Here is a 12235-nt window from a genome sequence, read left to right as displayed (position 1 = left end):
CACTAGTGAAGTTGTGCAGAACTGTATCAAGTTGGAATTTGGGGGTTTCACAGTAATTTATGCTCTTTGCCTCGGTCTTTTCATAGTTTTCCTTGTATGGTTCCTGTCGAAGAAAAAAATCAAAGTAGATTCTTGTCACTCCCACACTGATTATAGTGCTTGTATTTCTCAACAACAATAAACAAGAAGGAGAAGATAAAAAGATATATCCTGTCAACGGTCTTAAAAACTGACAATCAATATTGGGGTGTAGTGAATGAAAAGTTTCTTCTATTAGCAATTACTGTAAAGTTTAGGTTTTTAACATTCACCAAAAAAAAGTCAAGAAACCAGTACTCTACCTCAGACCAAGCCCTTAGTTGTGGAGATTTGTGTGTACTTCAGGACTGCTACATCCGCTCTCCCTCAACTCAGACTCGTCTTTCACTGATGGTGCAACAGACAGGAATCTTCTGAGCAACAGTGAATTCTTTTTGAAACAAACCTTCACAAAAATGTTTAGTATAAGTTGAGAAATACACTCTCTCTTCCTCCTTCCACCAAGGAAAAAACCTCCTTACACAAACAGATAGTATATCCTGTATATAGGTATATACAGGAAATCTGATGATAAAGCTACTCACTCTTCCTCTCAGCTATGACCCAAATTTAGCTCTAATACTGACAATAAACAACCACTGGATTTTAAATGCACAACGGATAAAGTGAGAGTCTTGTCCCTTTCTCATGTTAGGTTTTGAGGTTGTACATGGTGCTTTTTGGTTTTTAAAAATTTATATTGTTCTCTTTATCAACAAAGTAGGTTTGAACCTGAGCTTTGCTAGGTTTGATAAAGATGACCTTTATTTAGGAAACAGAAAACATGCTTTGCATTGATTTCCCAACAGGGCTATTTGGACAGATCCACTCACGCTCTCTCACCTGCCACTCCAACTCCACTCGCCTCATTCCTCAATCACAGGTACACATTTCTATGGTGCTGACTTAATTTGAGGGACAAAGAAAAGATAACTAACCCACAGGGGGAACACCATGTATAATCCTCAAATATTGGGAAAGCTTAATACTGTGGGAATAACTTAATTGATCACATGTTCCCTCTTATTTATATAGTCAAAGTGGTCTTGGGCTGTTAGTCTCTTAATGCATCTCTCACTTATCCGATCTGTTTTATTTTAAATCTTATGGATTGGTCAGACTCTTAATTCTACAAGTAGAAACTCCTGTGAAGACTTAGGGAGCCACCTTTTATTTTTTGTTGTTGTTCTTTGTCTTTTGGGGGAGCCATCTTTTAAGTCGTGCTTTCTGCAAATGATGGTTTCTAGGGCCAAGATTTGCACAGAGAATGACAGAGGTGAGGGGAAGAACCTGTGGAACCCAGGACATTTGTCTTTGCCCTGCTTGAAGAACACAAGGGCAGGGTGCACACACAACTTCACCTCTCACTCTCTGCCCCTTGCAAAGCCTCTTTCTGTGTCAGGATCCCAAAGAAGCACAAGCACTAGAACCTATAAGCAAATGAGGTTTTCTCTGCCCCTTGAGCTAAATCCACAGGCACCCCCCCTCCCAAACTAACACACATCATACTCAGGGGGCATTCCTGTCTTCCTGTGGTTATATAGTTCCAGGGAAACTGCTACACTAGAATCCTAAATTATTTGCAAAATTATGTATGCATTTAGTCATTATAGAAAGAGAGATAGTTCATCTCTCTAGCAGCTAAAGTTAAAAAAAACACTTTCTGACAAGAACGTACTTATTACATCACTCAGGGCATTTCCTGCCGCCTTCAGCTGCTTGAGCAGTGGGTTCTCTGAGGCAGGAAGTACATTATAATCAGGCTTTCCTTTATTCTTTTCAGAGTCTTCTTTGTATTTTACCTGTAGGAGTGAAATGATAAAGTAACTGGGTTACTTTTGTTCTTGTCTCTATTATGGATATTATGACATAGTTCTACAAATCAATTTTCTCTCTAGAAAAGTGGCAGCTTGACATTTTATAAACAAAATACTCATAGTAACTCATAACAGCAGCAAAGAAACTCCATAAATCTCCAGGATAACTTTTCTTCCCATTCATTTATTCACTCAAAAACATCCATAGGGTATTCATTACATGCTGGCCTTGGGACAAATACATGAAAGAATAACACCTGGTCCTTGCCCTCAAAGAGAAAAAGACATACACAAATAATGGCAGTGTATCATGTCTCAGACACTTGCTACTCCACAACTCTCATTTAACTTAGCCACCAGTGACCTAACTGCCAACACATTTTTTCAAGAAAGCAAGCCAGAAGCATCATCAAAATCTATCCTCTGATGCCTCATTGACTGTGTGTGAGCATGTGTGCAGTTCACGTGCGTGCAGAAGTGACCATACGTTGGTAATTTCAATTCAGAAACATTTTAAATAGCGGATCGCTCCTTTCTCCCTTCACTCACTTCTCACTCTCTCCTCACTCTACTCCTACCTCATCTCGCTGATGTGTTCACATGGAGATACTCCAGAGTTCAGTCCTTAGAGTTTTCTGTCTATGCTTGCTCCCTTGATGGCCTCCAGTCTTCGGACATTAAATACTCTCCATATACTGATGACTCCCAAATTTATACAACCCTCCCATATATCTCCCCTGAAACTTCAGACTTGTACAATCAACTGCCCACTTAACATTTCCACTTCGATGTCTAAAACGCATTTCAAATCCTACATGTTGGAAGCTTAGCTCACGTTTTCCCTCCAAAAATAATTATGCCCTCCTTCCACACTCTTCTCTCTTAATAAAGAGAAATCCCATCCTCCAGTTGCTTAGACCCATTCTTCTCATATCCCACATCCAACCCAATAGCAAACCAGGTCAGCTCTATTCTCAAAGTCCATTTCATCCATCAGCCCTGCTCCCCTCCTGATCTAAAACATCACTATTTTGCACCTGGATACTAAATGGCTTCCTGGTGGTGTGATATCCTTGCTTTCACTCCCTCAGCAGGGCCAAGGCTAGGGTTTCAACCAAGTCTGATTGGCTTTGAAGTTTATTTCTAGTGCTTTAGAACGTCCAGGATTCTTCTTACCAAAGTCTACTCTACAGAGTATAGGAGCATATCCATGGATTTGTGTATCTTGTCTGTGTCTAGATGTTCAGCAATTGCTGAAGGAAAATAAGAAAAATCATGGTAATAGATTGTGTGGGAGTTTCCATATTCAGAGAAGGTTGACAGCTGTCCTTTCTTGAGGGGTCCTTCTGTCTGAGAGCACAACCTTTCTAATTGCAGGTATCAAAAGGTCCTTTAACAAATACTGAAGATGATACCTGACTATTGTTAAAGGTCAGACATAGGAAAATTTTTCAAAAATTTGGTAGCCTTATGATAACCCCAAATTGCACTTTTTGTTGAGCCCCAAGAACCCTCTTCTTTTTCATTACATACAAAAGCAAAATTTCTAAGAAACTCACCCACAATAAGACCATCATGACAAATAAGAGCATTTCTTCATACCTTGCTAGCTGCCACTCCAGCTTGTTTATTCACTTTGTACTCTGGTGTTTCGGTCTACGTGAAGTAGATCTGGTCTTTCGTATTCTCAAAGTCTTCCTGGTATTTCCTCTGTAAGACATTACACACACTGGAGAATTGCCATGAGCACAGACTATGAAAGGGTTCACATGGGAGGACAGGGGCCGCTTCAAGAGCTCACGCACAGCCGTGCTCCTCTTGGCTTACACATGGGTCCGGTTACAATGAGAGATGGTAGTGCCATCATCAAAACAATTAGCAACTCAACAGAGATTTGGAGCACTTACAAGAGGCTGAAAACCAGCCTCTAAAGAGCTCTCAAAGACCAGGGGCAGAGAACTTCAGAGGGAAAAAAAAGAGCACTTTTACAGTGAAGAAACTCTGGGAAGAAACGAATCAGTTTCATAAAATGTACTGGTTGGGTTCTCCAGGCAAATAGTACTTTAACAAGGGCCCCTTTAACCTGTACTCACTTTGAAAACATATTGTTGATATGAAAATTGAGGCAAGCATAATGGAATTTAATCAAAACAGTATTTCTCAAAAAAAGAAAGATGGAGAGATTTCTTTGTCAGCAGGAACTCTACACAGGTCTTGTCCCCATGAAGAGGAACCTGGACTCCAATGTACTTGTAAACCTGCAGGTGCAGCTGAGGGCCAGAAGTCATAAAGGAAAGGGTCACTTTTTCAACCTAAGAATATCTGGCTCTCCCTTCGTACTGCTATTCCCACTAGCAGCCCCCTGTGCCATGTCCACAGTCACCCCTTCTTTTTCGACAGCTTCAACCGCTCGCTCTTCATTAGCTCCTTTCCTTTAACTTACTAAAGGCCTCTCTGTTGTTAAAGTATCATGTCCATTAAGCATGCAGCAGCCCCTTCACCCTTGCCCTCTTTTTCCTTCACTACTGACTACTCAGGGCTTTCCTTCCGTCAACCTTGAACCCTGCCTCCAAAAAAGCAGGACGATTTGTCAATCCCCAGATACATGAAGCCCTCTTACGCCTGTGGACCTTGTACCTGCTGTTCCCTTTCTTCAACATGCCCCAGCTCCAGACTCTCCCCATCTGCCTACAGGCTGCTGCTCATTCTCCATGGCCCTGGGTCAGCACAAGATCCCCTCCTGAGCCCTCCCTGACCTGAAGACCTTCTCCTGGGGTCTCACTCAATGTGACCGTTAGCTCCTTGGAAGGAACTGTCGGATGATGCCATGACTGGTTGTTTACCTATCTGCCCCTCCTTGGACTGTCAGATCTGGATGACAGCAAACGTAACCTCTCATTTGGGAGCCCTCGTGGCTTGGGCAGACCCTGACCAGAGCAAAGGTTCAATGATGGATTTCTGAATCTACGTTTTATATACTGACGCCATGGAGGGAAATCTCATTAGGAGACTTACTGTGCCAACTCTGCTACTACTCACTTGTGAGACTTACACAAATTACTTCTCCTTCCAGGTGGCAGTATTCTTATTTACAACATACAGAGGCTGGATAGTTCCTGGGGCACCTGGGGGGCTCAGTGGTTGAGCATGTGTCTGGCTCAGGGTGTGACCCTGGGGACCCGGGATCGAGTCCTGCATCAGGCCTCCTGTGGGGAGCCTGCTTCTCCCTCTGCCTGGGTCTCTGCCTCTCTGTTTCTCATGAATAAATAAAAACCTTTTAAAAAAAGAAGCTGGATAGTTCCAAGGTCCCAGTCATCTTCATGCTTTAACCAAGTCTAACTATGTCCCATCCTAACAACGTCTACCTACTGCCTAAAACAAAAGCTTTTACGAATATCCAAGGGTCAATGGAGATACAAAAGACCAGTTTTAAGATGCAGTTATATTAGTTCCTCTACTCAGTCTTTAAGGAGCAAAGGCTTTATTTTAGGCATAGGGCGATTGGTATTTTCCATGGCTGGCCGAGTCCTCAGAGTGAGCAAAGTCCTATCAGAATGAATGCTTACTAAGTAGGGCATCCTGTCAGGAAGCTCCAGAGAAACCGGATCTAGAAGTCCTCATTTCTCAGGAACTTTCTTCAGAATTCTGTCTTGTTAGAATTCTGTACTCTGGATCCACTTAAAGTCTCTCTTGGTATTTGCCAAATATTTGTTTCGGCTCAGATAACAAGAGAAACCTAGTAAGTGGGTTTCAGAGAAACTGGAAGAAGGCACAGGTGAGGGGGACAGAAAGCCTCCAAACCCAAGCCCTCAGTTGAGATCTCCGTGCCTAGGCAGCGGAATGTTCTGTGAACAACAGCCCACGGGGGGGGGGGGGGGCGGGGGGAGCCTCTGTGCCCAAGAACTGTAGGAGCTCATGGTGTGGACAACAGTATTAATAGGCAGGCTGGGAACCTGATGCTTGGTGCAGTTAGTCTGCAATAAAGTTACAACCCGTATCTTAAGTGCCACATTTTTCTGAGGAAGGATGGGAAGATTTTACTTCACTATGCAGTCTCCATTATGTATTCTGTTGAGGTATCTCAAGACATGTGGTCAACTGTACCTGTTTGAAGTCCCTAGAACCAAAGTGGCATGGAGGTTTCCCTTCATCTGTCCATCTTATAGGTAAAGGGAGACGGGAAATTAAGTATCTTCTTGGACACTCTTCCTGAGCTCACGTGACACGGCATTTCCTGGTTCTCCTTCAACTTCTCTGACCATTTGTTCTCTCATTACTCTGCCGGCTGCTTTCCAGATGTCCTAAGTAGGGGTATCCTCCAAAACTCTGCCCTTGGCCATACACTACTCCACCCCCCCTTCATATATTTTCATGTCCTCAGCTATCACTTTTATTCCGATGACTCTCCAATATTAATCTTTTGTCCTGTTCTTATGCCTGTGCAATAGGACAAAGTTTCTAATGGAAGATCCAGATCAAGGCATCTTATGGATGAGGCATCTCAACTCCATTCCTCCGTTCACTAGTACAGTTGTACCCCTATACACCCAGACTACCAGTCTCTGTTGTAAGCTCCTTGATGGCTCCTTTCACTCTCTCATCTCCAATATCCAATGTCCTTAACACTTTTAAAATACCTATTGCCCTCAGATTCCTTTCTTCCTCTCCGTTGTCCTCCCTTTCATTCCATGATATTATTAAAATAGTCTTCTTCAATGTATCACAATTATTCCTAGTCCCAATCCACTATATTGTCCATCAAAGTTTTTCCATATCCTACTTTTACCATACTGTTTGCCCCCCAAAAAATCACAGGGTATCTCTTAAGGACTACCATATCATGTCAAAGCTATTTGGTCTGATTTTCAAGGTCCTGCCACCACTTCCTTAAAAGCACCCTCCTAATGAGGTGTCCACAGCATTCAGTTTCTTTCTCCTCACCAGACTCATTCCACCTCTGTCCCTCGTTTCAAGTGTACTCTCTACTTGGAATGCCTTTTCTGGTCATAACTGCCCTTTCCCTTGGGATTACCACTTCCACGAGGCCTTCTCTAATTACTTGCATGTGTCTTTTCAGCAAGTATTAGACTGTAGAATTTGCTCCCTAAGATTTTTGAAAACTGTTTTCTTATTGTTTCATGTATAACAATTTCATCTTACCAGCCTGATTATAAAATCTCAAGGGAAAGGATGAAAACTTCTTTTCTATCCTGCCAGCTGTCCATGCATAGACTTTCAACAAGTAACTACTGATCACTTGATAAAGGTCACACAGTAATACATATTCATAGATACAGAAGGTTACACAATATTATATATTCATAAGATACAGAACCAGAAAATGAACTTAGAAGCAAGAAGTCCCTACACATTAAAATTGGTACCGTGTACTAGAGAGCCTTAAGTTTTTGTTATGGCTTCTCTAGTTCCTATGTTACTCTATGGAAAGACTGGAGCATAATCTATGCTATATTTTAATGAATTATATGAAAACAGATAAAAATATATCCCCTAAATTTGCAAATGACATCGAGTGAGAGGCAATAAAAGATCAAGACCTCAAAAGTCGGAGACACCATCAAATGAGTCTGCATAATTCCAGTACAAGGCAAGATAGGATCCTAAGACCCACTGGAAATAAATCCCAGTAATTTTCAAGACGCCAACTGACTTGTTAAGTCCATAGTGAATGTAAGAAGTTCTAGGGGTCTGATTGACAACTGAATCAAAAACAACTTGTTGTTTTATACAAGAGTGCTCTCCTGAAGACTAGAACAGTAGCCTTTGGATTTTCAATATAGCCTCTAGCAAATCCAGAGGTCAAGAAATAAAGCTCCTCAAAACAAGGGGAAGTGCTAGAATCAAGTGGAGTTCTCTGCTGCGGATATAGCTTTCAACCTAAGGAGTCTCTTAGGCCTTTTAAGTCCCTCTAAAACTGTTTTCAAGATAAAAGACACTAAAATTCTGGTCAGTGGAGACAGCTGATTTTTCTTTTTACTAACTTTGAAATATCCTCCATATCTTTGAAATATCCTCTGTGTATACCTTACGGCAAGAGCTTTTGTGGGGTAACTACACAAGCCATGTTTGGACAAGTGTGTCAGTTCATGTAGACAAAGGGGGACACATCACAATTCACACTTTAAAATTAGGAAGCAAATCAAACTCCTTCAATAACATTTTTCACTTAATATATTTCGGGAAATGGCTACGATCCCAACAGGTTTTTTTTTTAAGTGCCACTCTACTGTCACTGAAGAACTTCAACTCCAGCCAAGGGAACAGAGGGCACAGGCTACAGTGGAAAGAACACCGGTCTTGGGATCACAAGATCAGGTTTCTAATCTGGGTTTTGCCCACTAATGACCTAGGTCTTAGACTCAGGTTCTTCAACTAATAAAAAACAAGATTGGGTTTAATTATATCTAATATAAATTATACATCTAAGTACACATCATAAATTACAACGATTCTAGATGTATTCATCTGCTATTATGACATTTAGTCTTTTTGAAAGAGGAATTGCAAAGAACATTTGGCCAGAAGACCTAACTGGAAGCGTCCCGATTCCACACTCCCAAACAATGTTGACTGCACTTGACTTACATCACTGAGGGCTTTCTGGGCCTGGGCCACCCGTCTCAGCTCTGGGCTATCGTTGTACGCGTAAAACAAGCTTTTGTCAGCTTCCCAGTCCTCAGTGTACAGTTTCTAAATCAGAAAAGAGTGAGAAGTTATGAGATAGGAGCTCCCACTTATACGAAATACACAATTTTGAATTCATCCATCAATAGCAAGAAGAACCGAGGGCAGGGTAAGAGCAAAGGCAAATGGAATCTCCAGATAGCCTCCCCCATTCCACTCAGTCCAAGTCATCTTCATTAACAGCGTGTCCTGCTTCTCCTGACAAATCATGTTTTCAGGAGGGTAGATGTGTCGGATTTTGTTTCATCTCCTCTCTGGGGCCTTATCTGCTTCCCACAACAACTATGAATGCAAGCGGAAGGAGGCAGGAGGCACCTCGCATAGTTCCTTGTCACGAAATAAACATTTCGTAAGAGCGATAGTCAGAAATAACTCGAAGGGTAGCCCCGGTCTCTAAGAGCCAGGTCTCCGGCACATCTCCCTTCTCCCCACGTGTTCAGCTTCCCACCAGGACCCTCCCTCCCACTCAAGAGCTTTCCCCTCAGTTCCCCCTTGCCAGCCACAACCCCTGCAGCCCACACGGCTCAAGGACACTCGCAGAAAGGCTGGGCCACCAAGCGCCAGGTCCGCACAAGCACCAGGGATTCCTCTGAATTAGGTGGAGGAGGACAGAGTTCATGACAGAGCAGAAGCCCTCACCTTCCCACACATGGCTGTGTTCTTAACTGCCTGGACAAGCTCAGGGGCATCAGGGGGACGCAGGTACTCATCGTTGGTGTCTTCCCAGTTCTGCTTGTATAAAACCTAGACAGACAGGGAAGAGGACCCGTGGTTGAGGCCACCCACGAGCTATGAGGGTTCAGAGAACAGAGTGCTGTTGAGTCTTTCACAGTCAAAGCGCTCTCATGGAGGGGCTGCCCTTGTGCCAGTTGTCACCAGCACTGACTGTGCGAGCGGTGACCATGTCAACATCCCACGATACTTCCCCTGCATTGTAAGCTTTTACTTGAAAAGTCTGATCTCTTAAACTAAGTCATGATCATGATTCTCCATAGATTCCTTTTAAGGGCTGCAACCTTTGAAAGTCATTGGCCGATTCTGGAGAGGGGGCATGTTCCTCTTGACCTATGTGGTATTTTTTCCATGTTTTTGATTAGTTATTTACATTTGAAATTTAAGGATTTCTTGTAAAAATTAAGCTCCCTGACTTCTCTAAAAAGAAGTAGGAGCCTCTGGCAACCCTGGGATTGCATTCGGCACGGCAACTGCCTGGACCGAGTTGCAGGGCAGAGGTTTGACAACCCACTTCAGTCATCCGTGCAGTCTCCCTGACAGGTGTGGGCACCGAGCTCATGATGCCCTGAGATTCAGGGAAGACTGGCGAGCAGGATCAGGCCTGTCGCGTTTTCTTAGGTCAGATAGAGGAAACCCACATGCATCCCAAACATCCACACTGTGACCTCACCTTAGTGACTTGCTGCGACACTTTCTTCGCATGTTCAATGTCCTTTGCTTTTTCGTCCACGTGACACACAGTTTTAGCAACATCGCCATCCATTCGATACTTAACCCGCAGAAATCAAGCACAGCATTCGTGACGGGTGTGCCAATGTGAGTAGATTAAAGGCTATCTTACAACCAAACAGCATTAACCCAATGACTCAACGTCTGTGCCGCAAAGTGAAGTTTCTGCACTCTTAGAAAGTAGAAAACTATCATAGTAGAAAACTATGATCCCCAAAGATCTGTGGAGCACCTGCATTCGCTGTATATCTGCTTTCCTGGTGGAATTCCAGCCTCCCTGCACTCCTCTGTGGAGAACCACAGAGAATTCAAACTTCCCATCTCCTATCATCTCTTAAGCTAACCTACTTAGCCAAGCTTTTGGAAATCTCTGGGGGGTTCTCATTTAGAGCCACATAATCTATAGCCAAAGCTTCCTCTAGATTTCTCGACTGTCTCAGACTAATCTGACTCCTCGTTTCCTCTACACCTGTTAAAGCCCTCAATTCCCAGTGGTGAGCATGTTTTCCACCTCTCCCTCCCCTTTATTTTAGCAATGCCACCCACCTCACTGAGTTGATCTTGTACTTTCTTTTTTCATATAAATTTGTATGTTATCGGTGTTCTATTTGCCAACATATAGAATAACACCCAGTGCTCATCCCATCAAGTGCCCCCTTCAGTGCCTGTCAATCAGTCACCCCCAGCCCCCACCCGCCTCCCTTTCTACCACTCCTAGTTTATTTCCTAGACTTAGCAGTCTCTCATGTTCTGTCTCCCTTTCTGATATTTCCCACTCATTTTTTCTCCATTCCCCTTTATTCCTGTCCACCATTTTTTATATTCCCCAAATGAGACCATATGTATGTCCTTCTCCGATTGACTCATTTCTTTCACTCAGCATAATATCATCCAGTTCCATCCATATTGAAGCAAATGGTGGGTAATGGCTAATTAATGGCTGAGTTATATTCCATTGTATACACAGACCACATCTTCTTTATCCATTCATCTTTCGATGCACACTGAGGCTCCTTCCACAGTTTGGCTACTATGGACATTGCTGCTAGAAACATCAGGGTGTGGGTGTCCTGGCGTTTCATTGCACCTGTAGCTTTGGGGTCAATCCCCAGCAGTGCAATTGCTGGGTCGTAGGGCAGATCTAATTTTCACTCTTTGAGGAACCTCCACACAGTTTTCCAGAGTGGCTGCACCAGTTCACATTCCCACCAATAGTGCAGGAGGGTTCCCCTTTCTCGACATCCTCTCTAAGATTTGTAGTTTCCTGCCTTGTTAATTTTCCCCATTCTCACTGGTGTGAGGTGGTATTGCATTGTGGTTTTGATTTGTGTTTCCCTGATGGCAAGTGATGTGGAGCATTTTCTCATGTGCTTGTTGGCCATGTCTATGTCTCCTCTGTGAGATTTCTGTTCCTGTCTCCTGCCCATTTCATGATTGGATTGTTTGTTTCTTTGCTCTTGAGTTTAAGAAGTTCTTTGTAGATCTTGGATACTAGCCCTTTATCTGATATGTCATTTGCAAATATCTTCTCCCATTCTGTAGGTTGTCTTTTAGTTTTGTTGACTGTTGGTTTTGTTGTGCAAAAGCTTATCTTGATGAAGTCCCAATAGTTCATTTTTGCTTTTGTTTCTCTTGCCTTCATGGATGAATCTTGCAAGAAGTTACTGTGACCAAGTTCAAAAAGGGTGTTGCCTGTGTTCTCCTCTAGGATTTTGAAGGAATCTTGTCTCAGATTTAGATCTTTCATCCATTTTGAGTTTGTGTCTGTGTATGGTGCAAGACAGTGGTCTAGTTTCATTCTTCTGCATGTGGATGTCCAATTTTCCCAGCACCATTTATTGAAGAGACCGTCTTTTTTCCAGTGGATACTCTTTCCTCCTTTGTCCAATATTCATTGACCATAAAGTTGAGGGTCCACTTCTGGATTCTCTATTCTGTTCCATTGATCTATGTGTCTGTTTTTGTGCCAAGACCACACTGTCTTGATGACCACAGCTTTGTAGTACAACCTGGAATCTGGCATTGTGATGCCCCCAGGCCTGGCTTTCTCTCTTAAAATTCCCCTGGATATTCAGGGACTTTTGTGATGCCACACAAATCTGAAAATAATTTGTTCCAACTCTCTGGAGAAAGTCCATGGTATTTTGATAGGGATTGCATTAAACGTGTAT

Source organism: Canis aureus, chromosome 27 (assembly GCF_053574225.1).
Source record: "Canis aureus isolate CA01 chromosome 27, VMU_Caureus_v.1.0, whole genome shotgun sequence".
In the NCBI taxonomy this organism is placed as follows: Eukaryota; Metazoa; Chordata; class Mammalia; order Carnivora; family Canidae; genus Canis; species Canis aureus.
The sequence above is the reverse complement of the archived record's forward strand: the minus strand, read 5'-3'. Positions refer to the sequence as shown.